This window comes from Leopardus geoffroyi, chromosome C3 (assembly GCF_018350155.1).
Source record: "Leopardus geoffroyi isolate Oge1 chromosome C3, O.geoffroyi_Oge1_pat1.0, whole genome shotgun sequence".
Classification (NCBI taxonomy): Eukaryota; Metazoa; Chordata; class Mammalia; order Carnivora; family Felidae; genus Leopardus; species Leopardus geoffroyi.
The window spans coordinates 123,270,893-123,285,231 of record NC_059338.1 but is presented as its reverse complement, the minus strand read 5'-3'; the positions used below and the strand labels follow the sequence as shown (position 1 = coordinate 123,285,231).

General features: G+C 35.6%; 1 long non-coding RNA gene across 1 annotated transcript in view; it reads left to right on the top strand.

Moving 5' to 3' along the window:
• LOC123585971 overlaps positions 1-14,135 on the top strand; it is a 318,427-nt gene extending 304,292 nt beyond the window's left edge. Inside the window, exon 7 of the long non-coding RNA XR_006706510.1 lies at positions 11,722-14,135. This is a non-coding gene — a long non-coding RNA (uncharacterized LOC123585971). The remainder of the gene's footprint in view (positions 1-11,721) is intronic.
• The last annotated feature ends 204 nt before the right edge of the window (positions 14,136-14,339 follow it).

The window sequence follows — 14,339 nt, the reverse complement described above, 5'->3', positions numbered from 1 at the left end:
TCTGTTTCAATGGCTATTTTATCTTTGTTCTTACCTTGTTCTTCAACTATTCCAATTTGTTTTAATCTTAGATCTACAACTAAATATATTTAGAGCTCAAAATCAGCTCTTTTGCTAAAGCTTCTTCAATCATTTTTTTTCGCAGCAAAAGAGTCTACTATATGATATGTGTTATCATTATTTCATTAGTATAATGGGGTTACATGTTTCAAGGAGTAAGACTACTTTATAATAATAGATGATTTTTTTCCATTACCTTTTAAGTAGGTCCTGTTACAATCTTTTCTCACCACAGCCTCTGCCCACAACAAAAAATAAGAATAACAATTCAATAATAATAATTGTAATCAAAAATAAATATCCCTAACAATGTTTCATACATTCTTTCTTTTTTTTTAATTATTATTATTTTTTTCAACGTTTATTTATTTTTGGGACAGAGAGAGACAGGGCATGAACGGGGGAGGGGTAGAGAGAGAGGGAGACACAGAATCGGAAACAGGCTCCAGGCTCTGAGCCATCAGCCCAGAGCCCTACGCAGGGCTCGAACTCAACGGACCGCGAGATCGTGACCTGTCTGAAGTCGGATGCTTAACCGACTGTGCCACCCAGGCGCCCCTCATACATTCTTTCAAAGATGTTACAGTTTAGTTTTTTCCTATGCAATGATTTCTTAAAAGATAACAATTCACATTTTAAAAGGTGCTTTAATTCAGCCCTTTTTTATCACTAATTTTATTTTTTTTTTAAGTTTTTATTTAAATTTCAGTTGGCTAACATACAGTGTGTTATTAGTTCCAGGTGTACTATAGTTCAAATGTAGTGATTTGACACTTCCATACAATACCTCGTACTCATCACAGCAAGTGCACTCCTTAATCCCCATCACCCATTCCCATCCTTCTACCCACCTCTCCTCTGGTAACATCAGTTTGTTTTGTATATAGTTAAGAGTATATTTCTTGGTTTGCCTCCCTCTCTCTTTTTCTTTTTTTTCGTTTGCTCATTTGTTTTGTTTCTTAAATTCCACATATAAGTGAAGTCATATGGTATTTGTTTTTCTGTGACTGACTTATTTTGCTCCAATCATCTCTTGACTGTAGTGAACTGGTAAAGGATTGCGTAGGAAGGCTCATAGAGTATTCCTGGAGTTCTTTTATGATTACACAGTTTTCTTTCTTTCTTTTTAAAACAAAAATTTTTTTAATGCTGATTTATTTTTTGATAGAGACAGACAGAGCATGAGTGGGGGAGGGGCAGAGAGAGATGGAGACAAAGAATCTGAAGCAGGCTCCAGGCTCTGAGCTGTGAGCACAGAGCCCAACACAGGGCTCAAATCTACAAACCACAAGATTATGACCTGAGCTGAAAGCGGACCCTCAACTGACAGAGCCACCTAGGCACCCCATGATTACACAGTTTTGTATAGACTTGACACTTTAAAAACACTTTTGCTGGATTTAAAGCCTTTGGCTCACACTTTCTTTCCTTGAGTTATGAAACGTAACCTGTCCTGCCTTTGTCTTGGTTTAGATATCTTTGTCTAAAATTCTCATGTCATCGGAATTTTCCTTCACTGACTTCAGACGGTCTTTTTGAATGAATTTTCTGAGGATAATTTTCTTTATTTTTAAAGAAAGATATTGGAGTTAAACATTAAAGGGCAGATTTTTTTTTAGATACCTGGTGATAGATTCAATTTTTGAATTATGGTTTAAAACATTTTCAATTATTTCATTTTATTCTTTATCATCTCCAATTGTGCCTATCTTTTATCTTTTTTTGCCTCTCTTTCTATTTCATCAATTTCTCTCTGAACATGTTTCTTTCATTATTCTGATCTTTCTCTTAGTTATTATCATGACTTCCCTAAATGTTCCTTATTAACTTTGGAGTTTAAGCTTTTCTCTCTTGGTGACTATATAATTTAGTTTGTATTTTAAGATGATTTTGTCTTTTTCTTTAATTTATTGCCCGAGCTTGATCAAGTCTCATTTCACATGCTGACATGTTAATATTTATCCTAATATTAAAAATATTTTCTTAGTGAATTAACCTAGGTGTCCATTTCTGTTCTGAATTTCAGAATTCATAATTCAAGTTTTTTTAAAGCATTTACTTAAGGTTGTTTAGGTGAGTTTGGAGTGTTGAAGTTTTACTTCAATTAATTAGTAAATTAATTAAGTTGCTTATTGACTTTTTTAGAGAGAATTTTTATAATCTGAGATGTTCTGATTCTCCTTGTTTATTTTCTTTTTATATTGGCTCTGTATGGAAGTAAATCTACAATTTTCTGTTGATTCAATGTTTTTAAAAAATTACTCTGGATTGGCACTGAGGCATTATTCTCTTTTCTATTAATATATTGAAGTACAGTTTATTTAATGGATAGCGCTAATTTCAAGGAAAAAGGTTTTGATTTGACTTCTGACCGTCATCTCTTTTTATTTCTTTCTTTAGAAAAACAAATTTTCTACATTCTTGCCCTTCACAATGGAGTCTCCAACGTGTGCCTCCCCCTTTCCCATTCACTTTACTCCTCCAGAAGTTGTGATATAAAATTAATGGAATAAAATAAAATATTGTACAAGAAACAAATAAACAAAAACTACTAAGAATACTACTTCGGTAAAATTGATAGAATGATGAGGCTCAAATAAAAGATAACACAACTTAGGCTGGGTTAAACATGAGTTAGATTTGCTATCTCTCACTACAAAACGGCTAAGTTGGGTTACTTCCATGACTTATTATTCTCAAAGGCACAGGTTATTTTAAACTTCACATTTCCATATTGAATTTTGTTTTCGGATTTACCCCTTCATAGTCTAAACACACTTGGAGAATATTTCTAAGTAAGAAATGATCAAGGCCAGAAGAATGTCCTTTTCTTGTGTCCCCTTTTTAGAGTGAGGTAAACTTTCTCAGGTCCTTTACATTTTCCTCTCTGCCCCAAACCTACTGTTTTTCCTTCATGTCCTTGTCCAAATTTCATAAGATCATATGTACTTTTATCAAGATTTATTTTAGATAAATCAATATTTTCTTGCCCTGAAGCATCAGATATTTAAACTCTGTTCTTTTTTAAAGGAAGAAAGGGTATGAGATGATTGTTGATTAAGGCACCAACAGTTTCTGATATGGTTTAATAGGCATAATAAATTCTAAAACTAAAACTTAAGTGCATTTAATTGCAGATAAAATAATAAAGAAGAACAATCTAGGAATCTGAAGGATAACAACCTTGAAAATATCTTAGAATAATATAAGAATCATAGAATAATCTTAGAACAAGTATCTGAAAGATAATATTCTCAGAACATTCAGCAGAGGTGTTAATGATTTTCTCTTTAGATGAGAATACCTGCAGAGAGTCTTTGAGAAGAAATTTACAGCGTAGGGAATTTAGCCCTTTACTTATTTCTAAAAGCTCAACTCCTCAATTTTAGTATCTTACATCTGTGGATAGTTAATATCAATCATCAGTTAATGGTGATCCTCTGAGTCTACAAACTTACAAAGCTCATGCAAATTTTTCCCTTACAAATCATAGTGTCCAAGGAAATATTAAAAATCATTTTTTTTCAACGTTTATTTATTTTTGGGACAGAGAGAGACAGAGCGTGAACGGGGGAGGGGCAGAGAGAGAGGGAGACACAGAATCGGAAACAGGCTCCAGGCTCTGAGCCATCAGCCCAGAGCCTGACGCGGGGCTCGAACTCACGGATCGCGAGATCGTGACCTGGCTGAAGTCGGACGCTTAACCGACTGCGCCACCCAGGCGCCCCTAAAAATCATTTAATTGTATCCTTATTTATTGGGAATCACATATGAAGAGGCAAGGGAATTGAGCCTTATTTTCTCCCAAATTCTGGACCTCTTTTTGGGAGAATCTGGCAATTAGAAATTGTGCTTCCGCAGCCTTGATGACTGGGCCATGGCCCAAGAGACCATAATTGCATTGTAATAGATAGTCAGACAAGACTTGCTATTCCTGATATGATTGTATACTTGGCTATTCAATCAATGATTAATGTTAGGATGAAGTTGTAGAGGCCGTATTTGGTCAGGTAGATGAAAAAGAAGAGAAAGGCAGTCTGCTGAGAAAGATAAAAATGAAGTAGACATACACAGAGAAGAAAAGATGAAAGTATATAGTCTAAAAGAGAGGGTGGGGGGAAGGCTTAGTGTGGTCTTTGCTCTTCAGGTAGGTCCTGGTTACAATTCACTTAATGATGCTGAAACTTTCTGCCTTTCCTGTCTCTCCATTTTATTTTGACTTAAGTTAGTTTTGGCAAATTTCTGCTGATACCAATCCAACAATCCTGTCTTTAACCATGTTCTCTTGCTAATGTTTCTATGGTATGTGTGAGAATCAATTTCAGTGTTAAAAGGAATCTAAGATATCATAATTTTGTAGATTTGCAAGTCTAGGGAGGTTAAAATATTACATAGATAATTGAAGGTCCTGACTGATCCTTGGATTCCTGATTTCACAAATACCAGCATTTTATAGGAAATTAAAACAAGGATTGGGAATAGATAATCACTTTTTGCTTTTCTCCTAATACCAGCTCATTTTCCAGTGATACTCTTCTAAGAAACTATTGTTTGAAATTAAACAATTTTTAATTTTTTTAAGTTTTTTTTAATGTTTATTTATTTTTTGAGAGAGAGAGGCAGAGTGTGAGCGGGGAAGGGGCAGAGAGAGGGAGGGAGACACAGAATTTCAAGCAGGCTCCAGGCTCCGAGCTGTCAGCAAAGAGCCCAATGTGGGGCTCGAACTCACAACTGTGAGATCATGACCAGAGCCAAAGTCAGAGGCTCAACTGACTGAGCCACCCACGCGCCCCAAAACAATTTTTAATTTTAAAAGAAACCCAACCTAATGAAAATAGACATTTCTATTTTCACACCCAGATATACCAGACATTTTGACATATTTGCTTCATATATCTTTTTTAAAGATATAGTCAAAATCTACTCAAAACTGTTTTAAAAGATAAGTATTTAAAAAAAAGTTTTTAAAATTTTTTTTAATGTTTATTTATTTTTGAGAGAGAGAGACAGAACACGAGTAGGGGGAGGGCAGAGAGAGAAGGAGACAGAATCTGAAGCAGGCTCCAGAGCTATCAGCACAGAGCCTGATGCAGGGCTTGAACCCACAAACCACAAGATCATGACATGAGCCAAAGTCAGGCACTCAACCGACTGAGCCATTCAGGTGCCTCCCAAAAAGTTTTTTTTAATGTTTATTTATTTTTGAGAGAGAGAGAGAGAGACAGAGCATGAACTGGGGAGAGGCAGAGTGAGAGGCAAACACAGAACCCGAAGCAGGCTCCAGGCTCCAAACTGTCAGCACAGAGCCTGACGCGGCACTTGAACCCACAAACTGTGAGATCATGGCCTGAGCCAAAGTTGGGCATTTAATCAACTGAGCCACCCAGGAGCCCCTAAAAGATAACTTTAGAGCAAGTAGTCTAGTATGTGAACTTTTATAAATTACCTCCTACTAAACTCAGATCCTCTACTAAATTCAGATATGATTACACAGTCTAATTGTTTTCTAAGTTTCCCAAATAGAAATATTTAAAGTACATTACCAACAGGGGATTCATGTCACTTTTTTCTTTTAACTGAAAATAATTTCATATTTATCCCACAATTAAAAAGATACGATACTGAATATCCTTAGATGTACTTTACTAGCAACAGATTGAGGTACATCTTTATAATTTTATATTTGTATATTTTTTTATCATTTTGGAAAATAGTCTTTAGTTTTAGCTTTCCTACCTTTTCTCATCTTGCACCTTTGCTTGAAGCTAGGTATCATTCAAAACCACTAACAATCAGTATTCTTTCCATTCTTGTTAAGACATCAGCATTGGTCTATAATACACGGGGATTAAGGATATCAAGGGAGAATATTTAAAATACAGTGGCAATGAATTTATACAGAATTTACATGACTATCAATATTCTTTCAAAGGATTTATATTGTAATTCAAGATTAGTTTGAGCATAAGTTAATAAACTCTTAAAGTATTAGCCAAATCTTCTTATGCAAGACCCTGAGAGATTCTCTTTAATTTAAAAAAAAAAAAAATAATACTAATCAACTATGATGCCCCTGGAGATATGCTACAAGGAATCCATACTATTCTTTTATCAAATAGTAAAATACTTACTAATTTTCTTCCTTAATCACCTAGCGTATATAATTATCAGAATATAAAAATTATAAAGTTTTATCAATCATTCTATTGTTTTCTTCCTATTTGCCTTACTTTGGTTACTTTTATTTATCAGCCACTTTTAATTTTGATATAATTGGGAATAATTTCAAACTTAGAGTTGCAATACTCCTATACATTACAGGACAATTATAAAAAACAAATCTTAACATTGACGTAAGACTACTATCTAATCCACAGTCCATATTTAAATTTCTTCCATTGTCCTAACAGTGTTCTTAATAGGTACTTTTTTCTCCCTCTGTCACAAATCCATTCCAGGATAACTCCTGAAGTTGTCATCCATCTTTCTTTCTTTCTTTCTTTCTTTCTTTCTTTCTTTCTTTCTTTCTCTCTCTCTCCCCCTCTTTCTTTCTTTCTTTCTTTCTTTCTTTCTTTCTTTCTGTCATATTTCTTTCTGTTAGGGTCAGGCGTAAGGCAGGGTAAAGATAGGAGTCAGAGGCTAAAAAATTTTAGCAGCCAAGGGTTTATCTGGGAACTAAGGTCTCAGGTGAGGTTCCATGACTCAGGGAGAGGGAGAGAGAGAGAGAGAGAGAGAGAGAAAGAGAGAGAGAGAGAGAGAGAGATAGAGTGAGTCAGGGAAGTCGCACCCAGGTGTGGTGGGGTGGGGTTTTTAAGCTGCTGTGGTTCCGGGTTTAGGTCCAGGTGGGCCTTTTTCACCTCAGGTTGTGCTGTCGCTTGGTGATTGGTTGACCTCCAATTCCTTCTGGCAAGCTACTAGGGGCTTTTGGTTGGGTTGTGCTGGCAAGATGGCTGTCCCCTCTACTGTGGTTCCAAGGACATCCTAACATTTTCTTTATTACTTTTTTTAATGTGGACTTCCTTAGAATTTCTTTGCATTTCATAACTTTGACATTTTTGAAGAGAATTTGCTAGTTATTTTGTAAAACCCTCAATTTTGGATTATTAATGCTTTCAAATTATTAGAAATTCCTATATTTAATTACATTGCAATATTCTTTTGAAAGTTGAATTACTTTTTCCCAGTAACTAAGCTGATATAACTTAGTCATTCATGAAGGACATCTACTGTACAGGTTAAGAATTCAGCCTTCAGAGTCAGACAGATTTAGATTTGCTTTCTACCTTTTCTGACAATTAGTTTTACTCATCTTCTCCAAGCTGCAGTTTCCTAATCTGTAAAATAGGGAAAATGATGAATTCTCAAAGGGGTTGCTGGAAGGATTAAATGAGGTAACATATGCAAAGCATTTGGTAAAGTGCCTGGCACATAAACAAAACTCCATAAAAAATTGGGTACATTATTATGTTTGCCAATATAAAGTAACAAGAAAAAACTGACAAGCTAGTTTAGTGGCATTAAATAAATGATAGCACTGATATTCAGGAGAGGAGGAAAGTGAGTGAAATTGCCTTTTTCATCTGAAGTCCTTTGACGCATTTATGTTTCCAGGTTCCAATGTTAGGTCTTTTTTAATATCTCATTTTTCAGTGTATAAGGCTTTATATTTAATTTTCCAAAGCAAGATATCCCAGTTTATGTGTCTAATATATTTTCTTTTGAAATAAAAATCATAGCTAAGGGAATTTCTTTCTGATAGTGTAGAATTTAAAACAAGGATTTACTAGTAATTTGCTCATTTGAAACGAATTGTGTATTTTCTTATATGCTATATATTATTTACATGCTTATTTACTTACATAATAGTATTTTCTCAAGGTGGATCAAGAAAGCCCATTTAGCTATCAAAGTAGCTGAATTGACAATAAAAGTAAGTTTCTATTTAGTCTGTGGGAACAGGGATTCATTCAAAGCAGGAGACATATGAAAGGGAAGAAAATACACATTTTTAGCTTATTGCTTGATGCAGGACTGATATCATGAATTATCTTGATCTAAGTTGTATCTATTTGCAACCTTTCATGAGACTTTCTGGCCATAAATTCCACTTCCTGGTGATCCTCTGGTCCCGGTAGTCTTAAGCTTGTAAGATGTGACAATTCTGTTGTGGCTTTTTCTGCCCTGCATAGTCACATACAACTCTCCTTTCCTCTTGGGTAAAGAACTCAGATATATTTAGGGAAAATTACTCCATCAGTAAGGAATTTTGGATTCTTTACATTTATTTAAATTTTCCATATTTACATTAAAACAAGTGAATGGCTCTCACACTGACCTACTATCTGGCTAGAATATGTTCATAGCAACTTTGCACTGGGTAATTTCAACAGAATAGAATTTTCATTTAACCAAGGAGCCTCAAATCAAACATATCTAAGTTTGTTATACTTCTGTCAGTAGGAATGAAGAGGACCAAAAGCAGCAAACAAATAAATTAAAAGGAAAAATATTTAAGACATCTAAAATGTGAGTAGATAGGGTGATTTGCATACTTTTCCCCCCCTTTATAAGCTTCTGGTCATTTAATTGTCTCTTAAGTTACATTTTTCCTTTTTATACAGTATTATTAATTTCTCGTATCTATTTGCAACAGTTAGAAAGTCACTTTTATAATTTATAAAAAACTAATTTAAATGACTTATAATTTTGATGGCATCTCCTGAATGAATTTACAAATCATTTTTTATAGGACACAATTACAATTGTTTAATACCAACGTACATTATTTCTTACATTTTAGCATCTATCTTTTCTTTGAAATTGAGATTTGACATTTAGATACATTGATATTTAAGTGGCCAGGACATTTGAAAGAAATTGGAGGTTACCACAGAAGTGCCCTTCTGTTGGTGATGCATTCATGTATCAGAGACATTCTTTTGCATTTATTTAAAAGTTAGAAACATGGTATTGCTATTTAAATAATTTTCCCACACAATAATTCCTTAAAAAGTTGTAATTGCTTTAAGTTTTACTACTGATTGTAGTCATTTGTGTGATTGTATCTATGATTGATGCATTTTAATGTTGCAATTGTCTGGCAATTTTCTATGATTATATCCATGACTGGTATTCTTTATGGTGCAATTGTGTAGTAATAGTCTGATTATATCGCTATTAAGATTTTTACATAACTTTCTCTCAGGACACATTTGAAGAATAGAGTTTTTATTTCGAAGAGTATAAGCTCTTGGTAAAGCAAATCAGTTCATTTGGCTTGGTGAATTTTCTTCATCGAGTCAATAGGCTGAATGATTTTGAGAAGAAAACCACCATGTTCTCTTTTCATATTATACTATTGAGGATGTTATTTAAAATTTATATTAATAAAACTCATAACTTTTAAAATATGAAATCATAAAAAGATTTAATACCAAAGACTGAAAAGAAGTGGCCAGGATATTTGAGAAAAATCTAGCAAAAAGCAGTGTCAGGAAGGCCAAAGGAGAAATGAGGAGTTAATCAGATGGCACAGACAGGTCAGGTGGAGTAAGTACTTAGAAGTGTGTGATGCATCTGGCACAAGGGACAATAACCTTGACCTCACTGAGAGCAGATTCAGTGGAGTTGTGGGGATATAAGCTAGGTGGAAAGGTAGCTAGGAATCAAGAGGAGATAAAGAGAGTCATACAATACAGGGAGAATATTTTTCCCCCCTTGGGGCCCAATTGTGAAGAAAAGGAGAAAGGATAATATACACATAAAAATGGGAATTTTTGTTTTGTTTTGTTGAACACAGTAGAGATGATTTGAAGGTAAGAAAACAAAAGGGATAAGATACTTAGGAAAAAGGTCTCTGAAAGGGTTAAGAGTTTTATTGAAGTTCAAAGTAAACTTTGAACAGATAACCTGGCACTTCTTTCAGTGAGATCTAAAAGGAGGTAAAGAGGTATACGAAGATAAATTCATTTGTGGGTAAAGGTAAGAGGTTGGAATTTCTCTGCTACTTGGTTTCTAAATTTGCTGTAATTTAAGGAGATACATTTTCTCTGTCAAGGAAGGGCATGGAGGTGTGCATGAGTGTGGGGATGGAGTGGAGAAAGAGGAAAATGTTAAAGGGATGAAAACCCTGCGATGTGGAAGGGCCGATAGAATTTACAGATGAGAACAAATAGAAGGATCATTGACCGAACATGAACAGAGACTTGTTTTGGCACAGAGATACAATTTTTCCCAGCAGTGCTTAATAGTGTGCATATAGAAGCAGAGAAAGCAAATGCATGGAGTGATTTTCTGGTGGTAATATATGGATCCAGTGTAATAGAAGGATAAGATAACAAAGTGGTATGCGGGTTGTAGGTAGAGAGTACTTAAAAGTAATGGACCAGAGTCTGGTTCAAACAAGGATAAAAATGCAGTCACTAGGAGGCTGATCATCCAGAATAGATGAAATGGCCAATGTTCTGGGGTCTTGATGAAATTCAATAATTGGTATAGTGAGAATATGAAACCCAAAGTGTGTACAAGGTAAATGTTTTTAAATAAAATAGGATTTTTAAACTCAAAGGTTTTTGAGGTACTGATATTTGGCAGAATGACAAGAGAATTGACTTTAAGATTTGCAGAATTATTCCTAATTATTTTAACTTATTTATTGTTTTGAAAATTAATAAAAATTTCTGATATACAACTGAAAATTCATTTTGACTAGTGGTTCTCAACAGTGTCTCTCTGTTGAGGGAGACGTTTCTCTGATAGACACGTCTCGAAAAGTGACATACTGACTGTTGAAAATCACTAATTTCCATCATCAAGGGAGGTTAGAACTGTGTTGTTCAGGATGGTAGCTCCTGATCACATGCAGCCATGAAGCACTTCCAATGCGAGTAATACAGTGAAGGAACTGAAGTTTCAATTTTATTTAGTTCTAACTTCAATTGAAAAACTAAACCACTCTAAAAAACTTTCCCTTATTAAATATTGCTTTAATGGGACTACATTTCACTTTAACCACTGCATCAACATTACTGTGTTGTAGAGAACATGACAGATGTATTTGATTAATAATGTCTCATTAATAATTTTATATTGTGTAAATGATAATATTTTGGATATGTTGGGTTAAATAAAATACATTATTAAAATGAATTTCACCCGTTTCTTTAAAATTTGGCTACTAAAAGTTTGAAAATTACATAGATGTGTTATATTTCTATTGGCTAGAGCTAGTTTAGAGTTTGATCGATCATAGTTGACTTTTTGAATGTAAAAATAATACATTCACCTGCTGTCAGCGCAGAGACCGCTTCGGATCCTCTATCTCTCTCTCTGCCGTCTCCCTGCTCGTTCTCTCTCTCTCAAAAATAAATAAAAACATTGAAAGGGCTCCTGGGTGGCTCAGTCGGGTAAGCCTCTGACTCTTGATCTCAGCTCAGGTCATGATCTCACGGTTGGTTGGTTAGTTTGTGAATTCGAGCCCTGCCTCAGGCTCTGCACTAACAGTGCAGGGATTGGGATTCTCTCTCTCCCTATCTCTGTCCCTTCCCTGCTTGCCCTCTCTCTCAAAAATAAATAAATAAACTTAAAAAAAAAAATTCGTTGTTAAGATTAAAAGTATATATAGAGAATACGTTCATGCACTTTCCTCCTTTATATATATAGGAAAACTAACATTCGAAAACAAACCTGACAACATGGCAAAAGTGAAGCAGAAGAAGCACACCTGCGAGCTCACCTGAGGCAGGGCAGACCTCCATAGGTTACTGGACAAGCCCAGGAGCCCCGGATGCAGCTGTACCGCCCCCAGGCGGCGACGACTGGACCTCGCCTGGCGGCCGGCGCGGCGCTCCCTACGAAAGCGCCTGCGCAAAGCCAGTAAGTGGCGGCAGCTGAGGGGCAAGCGCCCCGTGGTGAGGAGGCAGCTGAGGGACGTGTTCCCCCTGCTTAGTTTGGTCGACAACCTGGTGGGCGTCTATAAGGGACCTTCAGCCTTATGGGAATCATGTCTGAGATTATCGGCCACAACCAGGGTGAGTTCTCCATCAACCCTGGAAGCAAGACGCATCCGTGCACCCATTCCCGCTTCATCCTCCTCAAGTAGCATGAAAGGTACAGACTTTTTTTTTTAATGTTTTTTTACAAATATTTTGTTTAATGAAGCTGATACCGTGTCACATCCCACGCCAAAAAGTGAAAACAAAATATAAAAAGTGCAGTGCTCTGTTGTATACACTTCTGCGTGAATAACTTTATTAACTGCTAATGACACTTAGGACGTTTTTGGGATCTTCTTATGGGATTTTTTAAAAATCTTAAAATGCTTTCTCTTCAGTGAAGCCGCCTTTGGATTTAGTCGTTACTGTCAGTGTGTGTGTTATCTCGACTCCAAGTTGATATTCCGCCTCTTCTTTTGGTCCAGACCCTCAGATTTTTTAAATTTGAGAATTAGACAACTCAAGGATTTTCTCTGTCACGTTACTAGTGTATTTTGGGGAGAAACTTAATTGTATAAAATTGATGTCTATTAGGAGGAAAATGAAAATTAAGGCAACGATGAGAGGCTGTGTTTCCAAAGAGCAGGCAAACCAATTGAGTTGGGCCTCAACATTCTGCAGGTTGTTTTCTCTTTTACCTCCTATGAACTAGGGGATGTTTGCTTATTCTCGGTAGGAGAGGAGACACAATTGGTATAGAGAAGCTCCTACAAGGCAAAAAAGTCAGCATTGCTTTAAATGATTTTTCAGATCTGAAGAGACAAAAAATAGAGTTTGGTTCTGCCACATCACCTGGATTTGAAGAACATGAATATCCCAGAAAGAAGGGTGGCACAGAGAAGTGAATCAGATATTCCAGTTTTTTCCTCGAGATGTAACTTTCTAAGCTTCTCAGGACAGGTGGCTAGAATTCAGACTCCGTCTCCTTCAGCTCCTATCTTTGTATCCCATAGTCTAGCAAGACTGCTATACTTGCTTAGGTCCTCCTCTCTGCTCGGAGTTTGGTAAATGTCCGCCTATAAAAAGTGGGAGATTTTAGTGTTTTCTTCTTTTTTTTCTTAAGGATCACAGCCATGCATTGTGTGTTTTCTCAGTATCTGTAAAGAGTTGTTCCGTGCTTTTCCAGTGTTCTTGCTTTTATGGAAAGAAGGCTAGTATCAAGGCAGGTTCTGTCATGGTTGAAAGTGGAATTAAGGTTTTTTTAAGTTTTCATATTTAAAAAAAATTGTTCTTGCATGATAGTAATAGTTCATCTTTGACATGATTCTCGTTATTTTTTTAGATTTTATTTAGAAATTATAAACTTGTATTATGTATAGTTTTTGAAATTTGAGCTCCCAAAGAAACTTGAGATGACTTATAAATCAACGTAATATGGATAGATGAATTCAGGTTAATTTAAGAATCAAAGGCAGCTTATCAATGAATATCAACCAATTTTTGAAAGAAACATTTCAAAAAGATCTTTTTTTCTAGCATCTGGATCAGTTGTCATTTTTTTTTTGCTATGTTTTAGTTTAAATATTTATTTTTAGTGATTTAATTTTTTGCTATATTTTAATACAAGTATGTAGATATACATTTTAATGTGCTTAACTCAAAACACAAAGCACATGGGTTACCTTGTCTTTGTACCACACCTTCAACACCTTGCAGCAAGGTACCCAAAGAATAGGAATAATGTTTGTCTGGGATGGGAATCAAGATTTAGAATTATTGAAACTATATATTTAAAGTTCTTCATCTTTTTAAACAAAAGTGGAGGGATTTTCCAGTTGTAAGAGAATGTAATGGAAATAGGGGAAACAAGAAGTGGCAGATATATCAACCTCAGAGCTTTTCCACACTTGTTATCTTGTTTGCTCCACACCAGTTATTAGTAGAGGACATGTTGTGATGAATAAAAGGCTTGAGAGAGACACTAGAGATTGTGTCAAGTTATGTCAAATACATCGTTCTGCAACGGGACTCAAAAGTACATCTGATGGGGCACCTGGGTGGCTCAGTCGGTTAAATGTCCAACTTCGGCTCAGGTCGTGATCTCATGGTCCGTGAGTTCGAGCCCCGTGTCGGGCTCTGTGCTGACAGCTCACAGCCCGGAGCCTGTTTCAGATTCTGTGTCTCCCTCTCTCTGACCCTCCCCTGTTCATGCTCTGTTTCTCTCTGTCTCAAAAATAAATAAACATTAAAAAAAATTTTTTAAAGTACATCTGAAAATGACATAGGTGTCAGTAAGTATCCCTAGCCATATCCAAATCCAAAATGATGTTTTCATCTACATTCAGA